This window comes from Argopecten irradians, chromosome 6 (assembly GCF_041381155.1).
Source record: "Argopecten irradians isolate NY chromosome 6, Ai_NY, whole genome shotgun sequence".
Taxonomy (NCBI): Eukaryota; Metazoa; Mollusca; class Bivalvia; order Pectinida; family Pectinidae; genus Argopecten; species Argopecten irradians.
This window is the reverse complement of record NC_091139.1, coordinates 12,466,530-12,488,079: the sequence shown is the minus strand read 5'-3', so window position 1 is coordinate 12,488,079 and position 21,550 is coordinate 12,466,530.

Below are 21,550 nucleotides of genomic sequence, written 5' to 3'. Positions count from 1 at the left end.
AGTATAATATCATAACCCTTATTTTTTTTACTTAATATAATATATTTAAAACTATAACATAGTGTATGTGTAACGGTACCTCCTCCCTCTTCTTTCTTCTTCCTTCTTATCTTTCTTCTTTAGTATGTCTGTCTGTCTGTCTGTATGTATGTATGTATGTATGTATGTATGTATGTATGTATGTGAGTGTGTGTATGTGTGTGTGTGAGAGAGAGAGAGAGAGAGAGAGAGAGAGAGAGAGAGAGAGAGAGAGAGAGAGTGAGAGCATGCATATATGTGCGTTATGGTTTGCTATTAATGGTTAATATATGTTTTTATGGATGTCTTCATAACATACAATTTGATGTTTTTAAGTATTGTGAATGAGTGCATATGCAAGTGTTTGTGTGTTAGTGTCCATTTATATATACCGTGTAAAATGTTCGAAAATTAAAAATTAAAAAAATAATATCATAACCAAAAACATACAGGTAGAGCACATTTAATTTTTCAAATCTATATATAAGATTATTATGTTAGATATGTCAGTGTAAAACATGACTATGCCAACAAAAACAAAGGAAAATCATGTTTGATAAATCAATCGTGCAAAAACAGCGTCCATCACATCCGATCATAATGTGCATACATGGCATATATGATGAAAAGGAATAATGTTTTAGCATATACATAATGTTAGAAGTGAAGGAGGAGAAACTTAAATAGAATAGATAGGAGTCTTATTATTTACAACATTAGAGCTAAAATTTACATATGATAGAGAGGGGTATTGTTTTAACAGGTAGTTATGCTTCATAACCACAATAAAATATTCCGATGACTTGCATTTTAATGCTACATTTTGCTTTATTTCGGTTTCCCCCTTTTTGTGATGGTTAGCATGATGATAAGCCATTACAATCCAAATAGATTCTATTTGAATGATATTAGCGGTTAAGATCATACATTTGTCAAGGCCGCGTATGACATACTGTTCCGACTACATTAGGTTCAACATATGATCTAAACATATACTGTATGACTATGTTGAAATCCTTCCCCATACTGTCATCGCTGAATCGTGGTCACTGTAGGCCAGCTCATGCTACTGTATGAAATAGTTTCCAAGTTTTACTTTGAGCTTTCATATAGTTTTAATAGTCTTGGGGTTCTTTGCCCATTAGCAATCAGGCATCTTATAAGTAGGTAGCATGGCGTTCTGTGTTTCCATTTGGTTTTTTAAACACAAAGAAAAAAACCTAGGTAACTGCAGATTAGAATAATAATAATTAATTTACGCTTACAGCATATCAAAGGTAATTTGTTAAAACTTCATTGTAAATCTATATATAATTGTTTAATGAATTTATAATTCTGAGTACTGAACAGTTGCGTTTGATCAGATACCGTAACATCCCCTTCTTAATGTTTAGAACTAACATCGTCCTCATAACGTCAGGTATCCTTTCTGAGTTTTGTGTCCACACAACAGCGATGGTCTGGTTTTGATAAAGTGATAAACCGGAGAACAGCAAACTATATAATTATTATGCAGTCAAAGCCAATAATCGGAATAGAACAAATTTTGAAAATGTTGCTTGGGACCGAATATCGCGTCATGATTAGAACTTCCCTTGAATGAAAAACTATTTAAAGTTATCTCATTTTTCTAACGCAAAACTTATAATGTTCAGTATGAAATGTAATTATTATTCACGATATCATAATATCAGGACACTGTGGAAATTTGGGTCTATCTACATGCTAGCTTTGTTACGTACAGTTTGCTGTTACAGTGGAATATGGTTTATGTGATGAAATAAAAAAAAGGGGGAAATAAAACTTAAATCATGTAGAGAAGCTGGAAAGAATACATGTTAGCAATTTCCTCTTTGATATGCAAAATATGTGCATAAAGATTGTGAAGACTAGTAAGGTAATCTTGTCGAGAATTATAATTAGAAATTAGTCAAGTGAATTAAATGGATTAGAAATGCTGTACCATGTAATTAATGAAAACAGATAGCCTTTCGTCACTGCCGGACGGGATTGTACCTTGTGACCCTCACATTCGTTAGTTAAGATATATTTTCCTCGGTGACCGAAATGTTTCTGTGTTGCATTAACTTAACATTCCAGTATCTTGCATAAAACATTACCTACCCAAGATGACTTGGCAAATGGCATTCAGCTGGAAAGATACTTCTGTTTTTGTCTATAAATTAAATATTTGGATTACTTTAATTATTTCACACGAACTTAAATTGAAAAGCCCAGCTGCTTTGATAAGACTGAAAAAACTGAATGTTATCTACAATAACATGTTTAAATGTAACTTAATGACAAATCGGTGTGTCTCAGAGGAGCACGTGCTGTAGTCCGACGTCTGTTGGGTACGAGTCCTTGTCTTGGCCGTCATTTTGCACTAGTTGACAATATTACGTGGCCAGTCTGGGATGGTATGTCTCTACTCATCAGTAATGAGCGGTTATAAGCTTACTTCTGCGTATGTTTTCATTTGTCTGTGTTTCTCAAATTTCTAAATAGTTCCGCCTGAACGGACAGCTTTGTGAGTGTACAAAACTGAAGAATTATTCAGCAGAAAGCCGAACTATGTATGACCTGTACAACAGGCGCTAGGCTAACTGTTAAGACTGGATTTTACGGATAAGTGTCCCTTTATTTAACTATCTGATCGGAATTTTAGAATTGTGATATGATTTTTTGACTATGACGTGCTTTGAATAGCCGCGGACCCCTAGTATCGCTATTGTCTCTCGAGTACAATATAGATATGAAACAGGCCACCAATGGAGCGGAACCATCAGCTGATTTCACGGCGTTGTGAGATTACACCATATCGGGTAGATCAATATTAACCACAGTAACTAGTAACCTGCTAAACTGGAGAAACACTTAGCCATTGTTACACAAACAGTTGTTCCTGCATATTTGATACAGTCGATAGGTTAAAGCTGAATATTATCTGTCGCGTGCGTCAGAAATTGGACACGCGCTTTTTAACCCGTAACCTTGAGTGTGTTGTTGGCAGTAATCGGCGGTTAACATAAGACAGGCATGTTCATGGCCTTTCTCTATCATGGACATCGGTGTTGTGAAACCCTGAACATCTTATTATATTCTGATTAATGAGGAAACAGCTCTCTGTAACGTTATCGTCGCCGACACGCAACGCTGTTTTGTCCCGTCAGTGCACACGATGTGTGTGTGGTAGGCCCTCCAGACCTGTCTTACACAATCAACTGAATAACTCTAAAAAATAATAGCGACTCGATAAATCTATAATTATAGAGTTTGTAACCCACCGTGAATGCTATCCCTATTACCTATTGGTTTGATCTGCACGGCCGTATGTTAAGTATAGCTACCCCCAGCATGGGCCGTAATAACAGTGTTATCTGTGTATAAAAGCCACTTGTTTGATGCCTGCACATAGCCTTGAGCTCAAAGCTTATACCACTATGCTTTGTAATAGATATCGGAGAAAGCTAACCAACGTTGGAACTGCTCGGTAAGAAATTGAAAAAAATATAACACACAAATTGAAACGCCAGACAGTGATATAATCATGAGAAAATAAAAATATTCATTGACTTGACGAAAGCATTCAAACCTTCTATATTACGCGGAAATGAGCGCACCATTTGTTCATTGACAATAAACACTGTACGTGAATTCCATTGCAGGAACAAACATATAATTTTGAGCTCGAAAAGGTCGAAATGATTGCACATTATTTGAACATTTGTATATGATGTAAACCGAGTCCTTTGTTTATTGAATAAATAAAAGTACCATTGACCTTTTTCTGAAATTTTATGAAATGAACGGAAAAAAATAATTGATACAGTATGGTGTTTTTAAATACGCCATTACGAGAAATGTTCATCTACATTCCTGTTCTGTTTGTAATTGGCACTATACAGCTTGTTGTTCATATTTCTGTCACATGATCTTGATTGATAAACAATCCATTCTAAACTGCATGCCCATGTGTACCGCAAAAGCTAGCCAATTGTCTCACTTTGTAGGAAATCAATTCACTTTTAAATCTGTTTTAATGATAAAGATCGAAGTAATGGCTTGTTTGTTGCCAATAATCTCCATTATTTGATTCCCCCATTGCCACTGAGTTGCACAAAAACTTTCTATGGCTTGAGAAAGAGAATAATTTTGCATTTACAGCGAAACAACAAATACGGTGTATATAGTGTCCACCTAAGTATGGCGACAGTAGTAGTATCACATTCATAACCGCATATAGGTCTACCATAGTAAGTAATGTATAACAAGTCAATTATTGACTATTATAGATAACAGAGCATCTTTTACAAGTGAAACATTAATATCATCAAGTAAATATTATATACAAAGTGATTTACATCAGTAAATAAAATATTACTTCGCTATTGGTACATATGTACCTTGCTTTGGTGTAGCAGTGGTAAACAAAATATGCGGTGGCGTAAAAATCAAGATTATTTTTTTTTCTGTGAGAATGCCAAAGCATTTGGAACGGAAGCTAGAAATCATGGATATTTCGTCTAACTTAAGAGAGCTATTGAAAATTAATTCGAGCAGCAAACATGTTCTAAAAGTATGACGGTATTTCTCTCACTTTTTATGTAGAAGATGTTGCTACACTGATTTATTTTTTCGTGTGGATGTAGGGTATGTCATGATATTTACCATAGTATTAGAATGATTAACTATGGCTAGTGTAATGTAGTATTTTTTGGTGACATTATCAAAGTTTTCGCTATTGTTTTTACTGGTTCATGTGTGATTACACAATTAACAGTCGACATAGGATTGTCCAATGACTTATTGGCAATTAAAGTTGTTTTTATTGACTTCTTTGGCACATTATGTGCAAATTGCATTCCTTTTTGGGATGGGAGATAATTGGATGCATATTGTCCCATGGCCGCCATTCCCGTAGCTGTACGGCAAACTGACGTTCTGTTGGTGTGGGTGTGTGACCAAATGGGACTGTTCCCAATTACTGGACTAAAACTTCCATCACAGAAATGTCTGGATGTGGATTCACTGGGGAGCAAGGACACGGAAAGCATTATTTGGTATCTCCAGGGGGCGGGTCGCCCACATACCCGTACTCTCCTGTTGGATGTTTATGACGGGTGGTGCCTGTAAGGTTTGGCACGCGAAGAGGCGATTCGTCGTGGGTGTAGAACTTAGTGGTATACGGGAGGCAAAACGACTGTGGAAATGTATAGTCAGTGGCACAGCGTTAAAGGGGCCAAAATCCAGCTACAATAGGAAGTTCTATGTATATATATTCTCATTAATCAATGTCATAACTCCGCTATTTTAGGTAAACAAAATTGATACAATGTGATATTTTGAAATAATTAATTGATATCAATGTTTTCGCACAAATAAGTTTTAATTTTGCTATAGGTGGCGATATGGAATGCGGGTTGTCCGTGTGAGATAGTTCTTTATCTGAGGGTATCGTCACTAAACCTTCCGTCACTCTGTCGATCGTAACACTGATCCTATGTCCCGGGTCAGATATACACGGAGATAGGCCCCCAGTACAAGTCATCGGGCCGCCTCTAACACAGGCTGACAGGGGACCACTGGATATATAGACTCTGGTCCAATACCCTGGTCTTCATTAACTTATTACACGCTGATAATGATCTGATCACAATTAATTACCGCGTCACTGCCTACAGCGGGCGACTGCGTGTTGAAATGTACCACGGAGAAACTGAAAAGTCACGTGACCCTAAATACTCGAGCATTGTTATGCCTCTGAGTACGGCCTTGCAATGTGTATCATATAAGCTTTGTTTATGAGCTAGAATTTCATTTGAAATTGTGACTTTACAAGTAAGGGTTGAATCTGAATTTGATCATTACTTCTCGTGTATTTGTGCGTCTGTCTCGTTCTCCTGATCACCACCGACTGGATTTTGTTGATAGTTTCATGGACATTGTCCATAAACACTTGGGTTTGTAAATCTAGGTTTGTTTGGCTCAATGATTCTGGCATACATGATAATAAGATCTCTTTTTTTTGTTAAGCGTCCTTTTGATTTTCAAAACATACCAACAAAGCGAAAAAAAAAATCGCACACAAAATATATTTCCTTGAAATTACAGCGTTTAGACAGGCATTCAAATTACAACATGTTAAGTATATACATGTAGTTCTAAAACATCATTTAGTTCAATGTAATTGAAAAAAAATAGAGAATTCAAGTATTTATACTTTCCATGTTGCAGATAACTTTTATTGTTCATTTCCTAAATATATTTATTTGTTGTTCAATTCAAACATTAAACCAACCAGCACACGGACTCAAATATGCCTAAGCATTTCGAAACACGTTAAGATTTTTCTGAAAATCTTCATCGGCAACATGATAATCACATTTCGAAATATTCGTAAGCTGATAAGTTGTGTGTTAAGCATGTTTCGTCACCATTATGGGTTACGTCCCCTGGTGCAGACAAATCCATCCGAGTACCATCCGCAGTTTACTTTACTCTAGTCGTGACATGATTATTAGCTAGTTCAGCTGTATCGTTTGGAGTACGGATGTCCGTCGTTTATAATGCTCATCCTTATGGAATACCTGTGTCATCGTTCTGTCCATTCTCCATACATGAAACTATTCTTTGTCGCCTATTTTAATTGATTATAATGTAATGTTATAGCTATTATTTATTAGTAATTTCCGCAGGAAATAATATGACAAACCATTCCCTTTTGTGCATGTCATTACATAATGCAAGTTAACTAATGCCAACTTTAACATGTAGAAAGTGGCACTTTGGAAATAACAATGAAGTATCGCCATTTCTAGTGTAACCGTATTCCAGGGACAGACAAAATAAGGCACACTCATCCCCAATAAATGTCATGACTCTACTTCTATCCTTTCTCCCTCTATAACTGCAGACAGCCTTGACTCCGCCGTGCCCCGTCCTCTCCAGTGTTCTTGCTGTCGAATTAGTAGTCACTATGTACTGGGTACAGCGCAAAATGACATTTTGGCGCCCGTCATGACGGTAACGTGACCCGGGGTACCTATACAGTTACAGTCACTTTCACGTGTCCATGACGACTGGTACGTACACTAGGTAATGTACTGTTACACACTGGTGTATTCAAGAACAACATAGCCGTATCCCCAGAACTGTACCTATCCATATCCCCTCCTTCATATATGATATCCATGTCCCCTCCTTCCTCCCTACAAAGTCGTATTTATACATTTGTATGATGTACCTTGTATTGTGAACCAGTTGTATCCTCCTGTACCCGACCCTGTCCCCTCCCCCTCGGGCTCCTTGGGGTGTAAACTGATGCTATCACTGGTCGAGCTGTCGTGCTAATGGTCGGATCCTACACTTATTCACGGCTATAGATTTCTATCTAAATACTTGTGTGGTATTGTTATAGATCCTACATAATTGATGCAAAAGATTTCTCACTTCCCTGCAGAAAAAGCTTTTCACAATTTCACGCAATTTCACGCATAACATAGGTAGATTTTTTGTTTGTTGTTTTTGATAACACCCGTACAATAACATTCCGGATGTAAAACCAACACTCGGTATTTCAGTTAAACTGTAAACTTGATATTAACAACTAATACGTGTCACCAATAGTGTCAAAAACGTGTAAATGGACGTTCTTTTGTTTGAAACGGTTCAAGGGTGAAACGATATGGGAGATGTATTTTTCCGGAACAGTAGAGAATGATAGTCACCACTGTACATACAATGATACAATGATATCCTCACAATAATCAAATTTCTTAATGTATCTACTATTCACAATTCAGAAGTTGATTCCAGGTGTCAGTAACTACGGTACAAAAACAAAATACATTTTACAGGAAAACCGACAGCGTGTGTTTGCACTGGAAGTTCACCTTTCCGGAGCAAAATTTAAAGGTTTCTAAAAAGAAGTTAATAACATAAGAAAATATATATCGACGGCCTAAGATGTTGTTACCACCCCAAACATATGCAAAATTTTCCGCGCAATATATGATAGATAATAGTGGAGTTTTGCCGTTTGGCGCAGTGATAGTCAACTACCGCGCGGTAATTCAGACGACGGCGAGAAACACAAGACAACGGGTTATGGAAATTAACATTTCATTTATTTGAATTAAATTGTTCATATGGTGATGATAATTTTAGTATTAACAGTAAATTAATAACTATTGCGAATCTATAAAATCATCGATCTCGTTTTACATTCCCATTAAAAAAAATAAAAGCCGTTTCGGAAAGGTAGTGGGCCTTTCCTTAAAAATCAATTCGTTGCCTGCAATGTCACTATTACTGACTTTGGGAACTCAACTTATTAATATAGTAAGTATAATCGGCACAATCATGCTATACGTACATGATATGATACATTTACATGTGATTGCGCATATTCGCGGCAGACGAATACTCCGATAGTCTGATGTGGATAGTCGGAATTGAATTCTACCATTTCTAACAAATAATACCATACGACTGTTTCAAATTTCTAAATTTTACTCTTTAATTGGACATTTACAGCGTATAAGGGTCGACGGGGTACCATCAGGTGCCGAGTTCCATTTAAGTCGAATTCGTCATACAAAGTAAACGGTTATACACTATAATGACAGTGGAAGTCCTAAGTCAAGGATATATACTTATGTACACTGCAAAACCTTTTTTAATACATACAATGCAAACACTTTTAAATCAGTGAGCAATTCTGTGAGCTTTTCTAACTTAGAACTCTATATACATCATGTATATGAAATGTAATACAATTGGGATAGCGCAATTTTGAACTTGTTGGTTTATTTACGTAAACGCACTCTATGATTATTACCATCAGATCCTACCAGATTTTTTCCGAGAAGCTTGCAACAAAGTCTGATGTCCCATTAACGACAATTTAACGGAATTTAATAGTATTGCTATATGATGGACATTTTTGTGTTCCAAAATAACACCATCCCTAAAATTCAAAAATAGAAGAAACACTTACCTATCGTGTACCAAGTTGTTCACTGATCCCGTACGGAGGGCACTGTAATGTAACTTCCGATCAATGTCTGTTTAACGATAAGCGGAGACTGCCGAATCCTAACCGAGCAATATCGGTCTTCGTAATCCAATAAAAACACACGTTACATAATTAATTGAACATACATTAATAGAGAAAGAGATTATTGCTAATTTCATTTTTAATGAAGGTAGATTAGCTTTGATTTTACAACCGATAGTGCGATTTATGCGCGAGGCGGGAATTTTCACGCCGTGTCGATTTCCTGGCCAAATCGACCCGTCTGGGGAAGGGATTATGGCACCCCGTCTAGGAGAGGGACTGACTGACTTGTGGTTTAATATACTATATAATCCTTATACCTACCGACAGATAATCATTTTATAACTTATTTCAAATATCGCTTTTTATACCATGTTTATTGATATTCAATAGCCAAGTGATCGGAGTGCAGACACGGAGCTAAGAGTTCAACTCCAGGCGATCGTTTGTTGTTTTTACTCTAAGCCGTATAACGTTTATTTCCTTGTTTTAAATAAGCACTATCGCGGTTTTAGAAGCATGTATGCACATGTACGTACATAAACATGTATACACGATACTGGTATAGATCAATTCTATGAATTTCGTATTACTATTATCTTTTTAATTTAAGATCTTGTAACGAGTGTTTATAACTTTGTTTTTCTTTGTCTCGTTATTGCCAATCCCTAGACGTTTTGTAAACATCCACTCTCGTTAGAAAAACCAAATGTATTACCATACTAGAGGTGATAAAACGCCGACGATTTTTATCTATTAAACCCAACAGCAGATGAATCTTTTTTTTCGGTAACAAAAGTTACTTACTTTACATTATTATACTTCAAGTGAGAATCCTGCATTCTGATTGGTCGAGAGATATTTGGTATTTTACACTATCACGCGGCAGTTAGCATTATAACAATGGGAGACAATAAACACGTCCGTAGCAACCCCCTAGCAACGGGTGATAGTGTATGTTTGGCAGTGCAAAATATTATCCGCCCGAAAAAGATGCGCACTCGTTTCTTTCTTCAACGCCATCTTTGTTTTTTGAAGCGACACTTCGAAATTTATCTGGAGCTGTTCAGTAATAGTTTTGCCAAATTACATGTAGTCTGTCTATAAAGTTCTTTTTTTTTCAAATTAAGTGCGAAGCTTCCCGTTTACAAATATTCGCCTAGCGTCCAAGCGATATATGTTTGTTTTTATTAACCAGTCTGTGATCAGGTGAACGAAAGACATGCGATACAAGCGTCTTTGTGACGTTGCTAATGTTGTAAACAGACGACGGGACGAAACCCAAATTAAATGTGATTTACAAAAACGTTAAGATTTTAGCAAACGCAGGCGGCACGACTACAAGAACATTTCACTGAATGCTTGTTGTGGGTATTATTTTTACAATGCAATGGTAGTTAGTACAGTATGGAAGCTGATATGTTATTTTACTGACGATAGTGAGTTTTCGACTTTTGCTAAAATAAGTAAAATGTTTCAATAGATTGCAAATACTTGAAAACTAGTTTATTTAAAAACTTTTGGTATAATAAAATAAATACTACCTGCATTAGAGGGTGACAGTGCCTAGTGTCACTCCGAGGATATCACTGTCACCCGAGGCGAAGCCGACGGGTTAATAAAAACCAACATAAAGCGCTTGGACAGTAAGCGAATATTTGTAAACGGAAAGCTCCGTACTTGATTTGAAAAAAAAGATATTGACTAATTTGGTAAAACTATTACTGAATAGCTCCAGATAAATTTCGTAGCGTCGCTTCAAAAAACAAAGATGGCGTCGAAAAAAGAAACGAGTGCGCATCTTTTTTCGGGCGGTTAATATTTTGCACTGCCAAAAATACACTATCACCCGTTGCTAGGGGGTTGCTACGGACGTGTTTATTGTCTCCCATTGTTATAATGCTAACTGCCGTGTGATAGTATATAAATACTACATGTACCTGCATTAGAGGGTGACAGTGCCTAGTGTCACCCCGAGGATATCACTGTCACCCTCTAATGCAGATAGTATTTATTTCATTATACCGAAAGTCTAGAAACAAAAATAGTTTTCAAGTGTTTGCAATCTATTGAAACATTTTAACTGATTTTAGCAAAATTCGAACAGTCACCGTCGGCAGTAAAATAGCATATCAGCTTCTATTCAGTAGCGCTAACTATGATTGCATTATAAAAAAAGAATACTCACAATAAGCATTAAGTGAAAATTCTTGTTGTCTTGTCTCCAGCGTTTGTTAAAATCTGAACGTTTTTGTGAATCTCAATGAATTTTGGTTTCGTCCCGTCGTCTGTTTACAACATTAGCAACGTCACGAAGACGCTTGAAATCACCATGCCTTCCGTTCACCTAATCACCGACGGGTTCGTAAAAACAAACATAGCTATTTGACGGTAAGCGAAAAGGCGTAAACGGAAAGCTCCGTCTTTAATGTGAAAAAATACTATCACCCGTTGCTAGGGGGTTGCTACGAACGTGTCTATTGTTTCCTATTGTTCTAATGTTACCTGCCGTGTGATAGTGTAAAATACCAAATATCTCTCGGCCAATCAGAATGCAGGATTCTCACTTGAGGTATAATAAAGTAAAATACCAAATATCTCTCGACCAATCAGAATGCAGGATTCCCACTTGAGGTATAATAAAAGTAATTACAATTGCACCGAGAAACAACACGTTGCATCTTACAGAGTTAGCTCCCTTGCGGGTAGGTATTGATTGTGACGTCATTATTTTGTAAACGCAATTCACGTCGTTTTCTCCGAAAATTATGACGTTACGCTCGCAAACATATGACGTCACAATCAATACCAACCCACAAGTACAGATAACTCTGTAATATGCAAATACAGAATATGGAAAGACATGCTGATTGCGCAGACATCAAAAGCAAAGAAAATTATTTTACATTTATTTTATGTTAATTATACAGTGGTATGCATAATTAGACATCCACTAAATCTATTGTCCAAAAGATCAATATTGTTTATGGTCTATCGGCGATGGAGCATCTTAAAGTTGGGGGATGTGATTTTCCCCTGTTGGTACATTCTACGTCAAGTTACGTATCGGTAGAAAAGAGAGAAAATAAGCGTGTTCTACTAAATCCTTTCTGTTTTAATCTTCCTTAATGAACAATATGGTATCAATTGATAGGAATGAGATCAACAATGACAATAGACTAATCGATACGAAACGTAACTGCCCGTAGTCTTACATAAAACATTTTTAAAAATAATAAGAAATATCGTATTATTCTCCTTGAATATAGCGGCAAATATTTGACACAGAAAACATTTAATTAACAGAGTAAATTGTATCTAGTATAATAGCTGGACGGACCGATGGAGACCGGCATTCCAGGTGTCCATCGCGGGAGGTGCAAAACTCGTGTGACATGTGCGCTTCAAATTCACGAGCGATAATTTTCAGCAGGACCTATGGGGGAAGATTGAGGACTTTACCAGGAACTTCTGATCGCCCAATCAGCGATAAACAGATAGCGAACGAACCACTGCAAGGCGCTGTTGGAGTTATCTGCCCCTGAATGAGCCTGAAGTGTTGAGTGGCCACCGGCTAGGTGTCACGAGCGATTATCTCCTTTCCTTATCAAACATCTCATACGAGAGTACTTGAGCACAATCCGAGTTTTTCGCACGTCATTCCTCATTCTAAATATAGGTAATTAATGCGGAGTATGGAGCTCTATAAGGAAATCGTCCATTCTAGGTATTTTATTGCATATTTTTAACAATAGGTAAGAAATTCCTTAGCAGCCTATCTAAATCTACAAACACTTAAACTGTAATTCAAAAGTACAGACAAACATAATAAACACATTAGGGTGTTTGTGAGTGGGGAAGGATGTAGGACACCCCTTTATTATTATTATTTTTTTTGGACACAGAAACAAACTGATTACCCCAACATTTATGTCGTGACAAATTGATACCCATTTTTACAGTGTTCTATAAATGTCGATTTTGTGAAAATACCAATATTTTTTACGATTATCAAAAAGAAAGCTTTTTGAAAACAGCAAGATGTGTCTTTTTTCTGTGATGGAACAAAGTACATTTTGTTCCATTGTGTTTCTTATAATTCTGAAAAATCATCGCTTTTGATAGTCAATTATAAAAGAAACACATGTGTAATCCTATAATCCCAGAAGGTACATATTTGAAGTTTACGTTATTTGTTAAGGAACACATCGTTTTAACACTGTAAGCGCCTAAACTTTTATCAATGGCGACATCAACCGATGCCACAATTTACATGTCATTTGTTATTTTCAGATACACAGTAAACGCTATTTTATGCAATATATAATAAAAAAGGGGAGAGGGTTTCATATAATTAAGATTGAAAATGTGAGCCCAATCCTCTGGCATTTGAGCATTTAGCCCAGCATCTTAGGGTGCAGTAGTACTGGTACCTTATATCGTACAATTAAAAACAGTGGTCATAGCGTTGAACCCTGCAGAAACCAGTATTATATATATTAGCAGATATATCCGCATGTGTTGTTTATAAATTAAATTTTGATCAAACAAATGAACACGAATGGATCTTTCAACAAATATAAAATACACGCTTGTTATATTGATTAGATTATGCTCAGTTATTGTAATATTCAATACAATGTATCGGATTAATGGACTGCCTAGCCATGTACAGGCGCTAATGGGCAGAGTAAAGTGTTTTCTTTATCACTTCATTGATAACAGTTTAACATACATATGTAGTGTGTGTGTTAGTACTATAGAAATCAATATAAAACATCTCTACGCTTATGTTCATTCACAACCTGACGTGACTGGCCAGCTGACGAGGACATGGGGGAGATTTCTCCAGTAGGGGATATCCGCCCCCCACACACAGCCATGACCTTAACGACATTGAGTAAACAAAATTCATTGTTTAGAGATAATTCCCACAATGCCACTCGCTCCCCTGTAGTTTGTGTTGACCTTTAGCGTGTCCGTGTGCTGACGTAATGTTCCGACAACATGGCCGCCGCTGTTGTAAGGCCGGCACCAGTAAAGAAGTCCCGTACACTTTAATTTGGTAAGAACACTTATGCCATTTAATCAACAAAGCAAAGTGTGGACTCTTGACATTTTATTTTTAAATTTTGGAATAAGAATGTTGTTGAAATTGATAAATAACTTGATAACCTAAAGCACCTATGAAATGCTCACGTGCGAATTATCATAGGAAACTCCGCGTTGGTTCGGTCAACACGACTGCCGGGCCGGATGGAGAGGAATGTTGTATCTATGTGAGGAGAAACACTACTTACATTGTTACGTGTAATTGTAAAAACATGAACCCAGTGGGTACAGATAGAAGTATGTCAGCAGGAATAATGAAACCTTGCTTCATCTACAACATTACATAAATTACATTGAATAATAAATAATATTTTCTTTAATTTTGCTAACATTACATAGCTATTGTAACTGGTCCCTTTTAAATGCATTCGGTTTAATGAATGGCATACTTTTATGTTTAGGCATTTTGATATGTTATAAGGGATATTGCTATGAATGCTTTTCGCCATGATTTTATGTTTAGACTGATATACTTACTGTACTTAACTAACTAAATTATAAGCTTGATAGCTACAGACAACTGCTGTACTCTATTACATAATGTAAATTTGTGTTAGATTAGACGCATGCTCGAGGTTTCCTTACCAGTATCGCTTACTATGTTTATGGAAACGATAACTTTTATCTACGATGTATTGTAATTACTTGTTTGTTATCAACTTGTTTGTATATATAATTATTGAAGGATCAATGATAATAATTAGTTTGAACAACAAATTAAAACTTATTTGAATAGATTATTGTAATATTGCATAAAGAATGTTAAATGATTTAATAGTTTCATCATTATATACGATATTCTGTATCCCACTTTATTGTCCCAAAGTTACGAGAATAATGTAGAGAATGTAGTAATGTAGTGAGATAATGTAATAATGTAGTGTAGAGAATGCAAAAATATAGAGAGGATGTAGTAATGTAGTGAGATGTAATAATGTTGTGTAGATAATCATTATCATCATTTTTACATTAAATGTAATAATGCAGTTCAGAGAATGTAATAATGTAGTGTAGAGAATGTAATAATGTAGTGTAGAGAATGTAATAATGTAGTGTAGAGAATGTAGTTATGTAGTGTAGAGAATGTAATAATGTAGTGTAGAGAATGTAATAATGTAGTGTAGAGAATGTAATAATGTAGTGTAGAGAATGTAGTTATGTAGTGTAGAGAATGTAATAATGTAGTGTAGAGAATGTAATAATGTTGTGTAGAGAATGTGGTTATGTAGTGTAGAGAATGTAATAATGAAGTGTAGAGAATGTAATAATGTAGTGTAGAGAATGTAGTTATGTAGCGTAGAGAATGTAATAATGTAGTGTAGAGAATGTAATAATGTAGTGTAGAGAATGTAGTTATGTAGTGTAGAGAATGTAGTTATGTAGTGTAGAGAATGTAATAATGTAGTGTAGAGAATGTAGTTATGTAGTGTAGAGAATGTAATAATGTAGTGTAAAGAACGTAAAAAATGGAGTGAAAAAATTGTAAACATGTAGTGAGGAGAATGTAATAATGTAGTGTAGAGAATGTAATAATGTAGTGTAGAGAATGTAATAATGTTGTGTAGAGAATGTAATATTGTGTAGAGAATGTGATAATGTAGTGTAGATAATGAATTAATGTAGTGTAGAGAATGTAATGTTGTGTAGAGAATGTAATGTTGTATAGAGATTGTAATAATGTAGTGTAGAGATTGTAATAATGTAGTGTAGATAATGTAATAATGTAGGGTATAGAATGCAATACTGTAGTGAAATGTAATAATGTAGTGTAGAGAATGTAAAAATGTAGTTTAGATAATGTGATAATACAGCGTATAGAATGCAATTATGTAGTGCAGAGAATACAATAATTTAGTGGGACTCAAAGAGAATCCAAGAGGAAACATTCCCCTGACGATTGTCTTACAGTTAGTAATGGTCATCGCATCGTCATCCTATGTGAAGGAAAATACGGATGTACAAATTTAAATAGCTCGTATCAAAACGTTCCGCCGATGCAAGTGATATTTTCATCATCGGCTAAATATCAAATAGGAAATAACTGTGAGAAGATGCATGCCAAATCATTGCAGACGTCACAAATTAAGATGTAATTTTGACCACCGCATGATAGCATAATTTTATTACTTGTAATTAAGCTATTTTGGATTTCTTTTTAATTAATAAGTGTGTAAAATAAAATGTATTAATAATACTAAAAAACAACTAAAAATTTACTCCCTCAAAAAAAACCCCAAAAAAAAAAACAAAAAAAAACGGATAAACAGAATGACCTGTTGTATATAAGACGAAGGGGTAATTAAAAAAAACGAAGAAAAAAGAGCTGAGATCGCAAAGACAAGCAAATCAGTTTGAATCAGCAGAATCAATCGACACAATCGAAATAAAATACCAAAACAAGGAGCGAGGTTTGTAACATGAACAGATACAAATGAAAGACAATTTAACATTAAAACAAGAACATCGGTTAAAACAACTTCGATGTGACTGGATATTGCTTAGAATCTCAGCTATGACCAATTATGGATATGGTGTGTGTTGCATGTGGCGAGTGTGCATATATTTTGGGAGACTGCAATTTACTCGTGTTTTGTCTGCTTCAAATAGCAAAACTCTTGTCAACTATATAGTGCCAAGTAGTGGAAACAAGAAAAAAGAAACTACATTTCAAAATGCATAGCCTATCGCACCGGAGCGAACGCTCAACTCGAGGTAAAGTTTGAGGGGATGTATGGAAACCGTTAGGTAGATAGAAGTCATTGAGAGAGATGGAAGTTGTCAAATCCAACATTTAGTCGCCTTTTACATTTAGATGCGATGGAGACAGCAGGTGCAACTCTAAAGCTTTAGCTTTAGGACTGGCAATGGGTGATACTGTGGCAAAAAGAGAATTAGAAGTGGGAAGACTCTCATTGAATACAAAGACAAGGCTGTGAGAGCCACAGAAACAGAGAGATTTTGAGACAAGGCCAGCAGGACAAGTAACCAAGAAGGTTTTGAAGTTTTATATGGAAAATGGTGGCAGTGCACTCACGATAAGTTCATGTCAAATTATGGAGCTCATTTTCTTTGTCCTTGCAAGACATTCTTTATTACTGTTATCTTTCTTGTCGTGTAAAAAGTGTTTTAATGAATTCTGCCTGCTGTCCATAATGCTTCATCACAATATATTTTTTGGTGTTTTTGCATAATTTTCCAATACACGACGCCTCCCATTACTTCGACAGTTCGAGTTGCACTTCATTCGACAACCAGGAGAAAAGAAACGAGGCAAAACAGTAATTGCATAAACACATTGTGAGCTGTATATATAAAGCTATTTTGAAAACAAACTGCTTTTCACTTACGTACCGATTTTTTCCAACAAAAGAAAACGGTATCTATGACGCAAAATATTTGATTTCTGAACGCACGGTCGGTGGCTGTTCTCTAACTCTCAGTCAGTGCTGTCTGGTACTGTCAATAATGATGGACAAGTACGTCACATACATTGTGGAACATTGTCATTAGGACTGAGTTACTGTTCTTGACTTCGATATTTCATGGCGAAGACATGTATATTTCCCCTCGTTCATTGTTCGTATATATTTACAAACCAGAAGTAGGCTCGTTGTGTATACCCGCTAATTAATGACGCTGAAGGTTAATAATTTGTCCAAGAGATAATTAGCAATTTATATTTAGCGATTACGGAGTCTGAGAATGGCCATTAAAGACTATCATTATGGACGATAGATGTATCTCGCTACTGTACGGCGCTAGTGTTTATACATTAGTCTTAAGATAGCATGGTCAGTTGGCTCTAAGATAGAATACTTTGAATTGGGATATTTTAGATGTGGTCAATTTCTGGCTTATTTAGCTCCTGGCACCTACAGCGTCAATATTTAACACACCATAGGATATACTGACGCCGACATATCTCTAAAAGCGGTAGTACACTATATAATAATCGTCAATACTGCGAAAAACAAAATCAACGGAATAAGGCTTCACGCTGCATTGTCCAGCGGACATATAAAACACCTCCTATTTGTTTGAAATTTTCTAATATCGCACATAACCGATTATTCTGAGATTCTAAGGAATTATCATTGCTGGAGAAGGAATATTTCTTTTGGACAGTGTATTTTCGTCTTCATGTGCTGCCCAAAAATCGAAAAACAGAAGCCTATAAGCAACTCATATATTGGCGAGGCAATTGACCTTTGTCTGTTTAGATTGGCTCAACATGATCTGTAAAATTATCCATATATAAGAAAAAGTACACGAAAAAACCTCAGGATACTGATCTGGTCTCGACAAGGTTCTACATGGCCCATGGTACTTTGCACCCTCAGATAACAACCGAAGTACCTTCGGCACGCTATACCAATGTCTGGGGCTTAGGTCAGGATAATTTACGACAGGGAGGCATCTCTCCCAACAAAGGGAGTAATGTGGTGTGGTATGGGGAAACATGTAGCTGATATCGGTAATACCAACAGGTTCATATTGTCATGCCCTAATTAGGATAAATATATTACCTACACTAACGAGTATAGTCCTTCAGCCTAATGAAGCGGCAGCCATCTTTGTATATGCGTATCCCCATTACAGCTCGGGTATCTAGTCGTTAGGCCGGGTCCCTTCGGGAGTTCTCGGGTTACCTTTGATCACGTTATAGATACCCTAGAAGCCGGCGCAGCAACACTGAACCGAGTAGGTCTGCCCCATCCGATCTCTCTATACCACAGTTATGTGGTGGGTAGGAGGTAAGGTTCCCTAACCTATTGGTTCATTTACCAATGATCTATACGGCTATTACATCCGACAGGCTTTACATTAGTCTGAAAATATCCTCATGGTTTCTTGTATCAATGCCAATAGTTGTTTATTGTCAATATCAGGTAAAATGGGGGTGAGTATATTGATAATATATTGACATATGTACGTTTCTCAATATCACAAACAAGTTGTCTAATTAACAATGAAAGCAACTATACAAAATGGTTAATGTCGTTGAAAAAAAAATCAACGGTTTCCAAAAAATAAGAATGGAAAAAATCCTGCATCTAATTTATCAAGAATAATGCCGAGGCTGTTTATATTTTCCCCGAAAGTAATCGTATCTTGTCCTAAAGACACGATGAACATCTCTAATAACAAGCGTGTTTGTATTTGACTGTATCGCTGTCACATAGATTGCTGATAACAAGAGAAGTGCGATTGTTATCAAACCATACAGGGTAGATAACCCTGTGTGGGATATGTAGGTAGGTAAGGGCCTGCGGTCACTAACCTACATGCTATCTGTTGTTTGGCTGTTATTAACAAATATTGACCAGTTGATTACAGATATCGTTAAAGGCGTCGAATCCCCATAACACTGACCGCTCACGTGTCACCTTGACAAAAAGCTGACATCAAACACCTGATAGGGACTTTCAATATACATGTACTTCACAACGGAGGTCAAATGACTCTGTGAAGTCAACAAATATGTTCACACCAAGAAAATGTCCCCTCCATAGTATGAAGCAGATGTGTGCCAAACAAAGGAAATAGCACTCTTTAGTCAGGGGTGGAGTGTACCTACCCGTTGTACTACAAGGGCTCTCTAGTAGATGTAGACACTTATGAGCACCAAGGGGCCCAGTGATACACAGATGGCCAGGGGCGAGGAATGTCCCCTCGTATTAATGTCGCTTTGTGTAAACGCTCGCCAGAGAGATCCTTAAACTCACCGGGGTGTCGGACGGCTCAATGTCAATTTCAATAGATACAAATATTTCAATTTTCATCTTTCAATTGATCTTAAAATCACACAAATATTTAGGATTTTTGGATATGTAGGTACACATTAGGTGGAATCATTCTGTGTGTGGAAGTGAGGTACATTAGATGTAAATGGCGGTAATTAAAGACATGCATCCCACCCCGACAAACACTAAAGGTATTGACATTCCCACGTATTGGAGAGCTCCTTCATACCCCAGTACAGTGGTGGCGGCGGCACTACATTAGACAAACACAGCTTTACGTGATAATTATATAATGTTCCCAAATGTTTGTGTGACATGCATCACAAAAACCTTCTCGTCGAGAATTAAACTATGTAAACAGTTTAACTCCGCTAACTTTTGATCTTATTCGACCACACGTGATTTAGAACAACATTATACCTCAGAAAAAAAAATCCGTAGCTTTAACAAAAGATAATTTTTCGTTTTAAACCCACCTTTTTTGTACACGATTCAGTGTTGGACGGAGTCTTATCCTTGCAATGGCCATTTCATACAGTATATGTAGTTTATTGGCAGCTTGGAAGTTTAGCTAAAATTTGGTTTTATGTATGAATGTAGTCTGTTATATAATAACATACCAACAGTGCCCCTCATGGCATACGACAAGATATTGGTCGTAATGTAAAAGTATGTGTATTGACACAGAAATAAGACAATGTTATGTCTATAAAAGTGATCTACCGCCTGCAGAGAAAGAATGTATTGACGTAAAGATTTATTGATTTATTTAAAAATTTAACAACCTAAGGATCACAAGCGTCGGGAAGTACATAATTAAACCATGTAACTGAAGTGATTGTAAAAATAAGACAATGTCGTTTAATTGAACAAAATTCTTTGTTATCTTTTAAACAAACTGTAATTTGATTATGAATTCTAAGAAATCATTACGACATTATAATAACTTTTCAGAATTTTTTTTTTAAATTTAATTTATACTTTATATTTTATATCTTAAGTCAATTGATATTCAAGAAAGAATATATAAAAAACCTACGTTTTAGCAAAAGTTTTGATTCTTAAAAATAAAAAGTTTAGTTTACAGCCTGCTGGGAAGTCAAACATGTAAACCGTACAATGACGTTTGCCTTCTGATATAAACGCTTCTAGAAATATCGTATATGAGGCTTCATCATTCATACCCATTGTTTCTAGGAAATGGGATGATGGGTTAACTCGTTCTTGGTATATTGTGGGGTCAGTGAGAAGAGCTACTTGATATTGTGGTAGTAATATCTGTGATATAGCATTATAAAATCGGTAAGAGTTGTATAAAAAACATGAAGCCGTCCCACGCGTTCATCCAGGAAAAGGTGTAACGATGTATGATACATGGTGATATCATTACACGACCTTCACCTTTTCAGATGATATTGATTCATTATAAGATATTGTCGATATATAAAACTCATAAGAAATTGATTATAAAAACCAACACACAAATCTAGCATTAAGGTCATTTTACCGCATATCTTATATGTGCAATGTCTCCTTAGAAATTTCATGTCAAGCTTGTACAACATGACATGTGTAATCTAGATGTCAAACAAAAAAAAAATAAAAAAGATAGTGA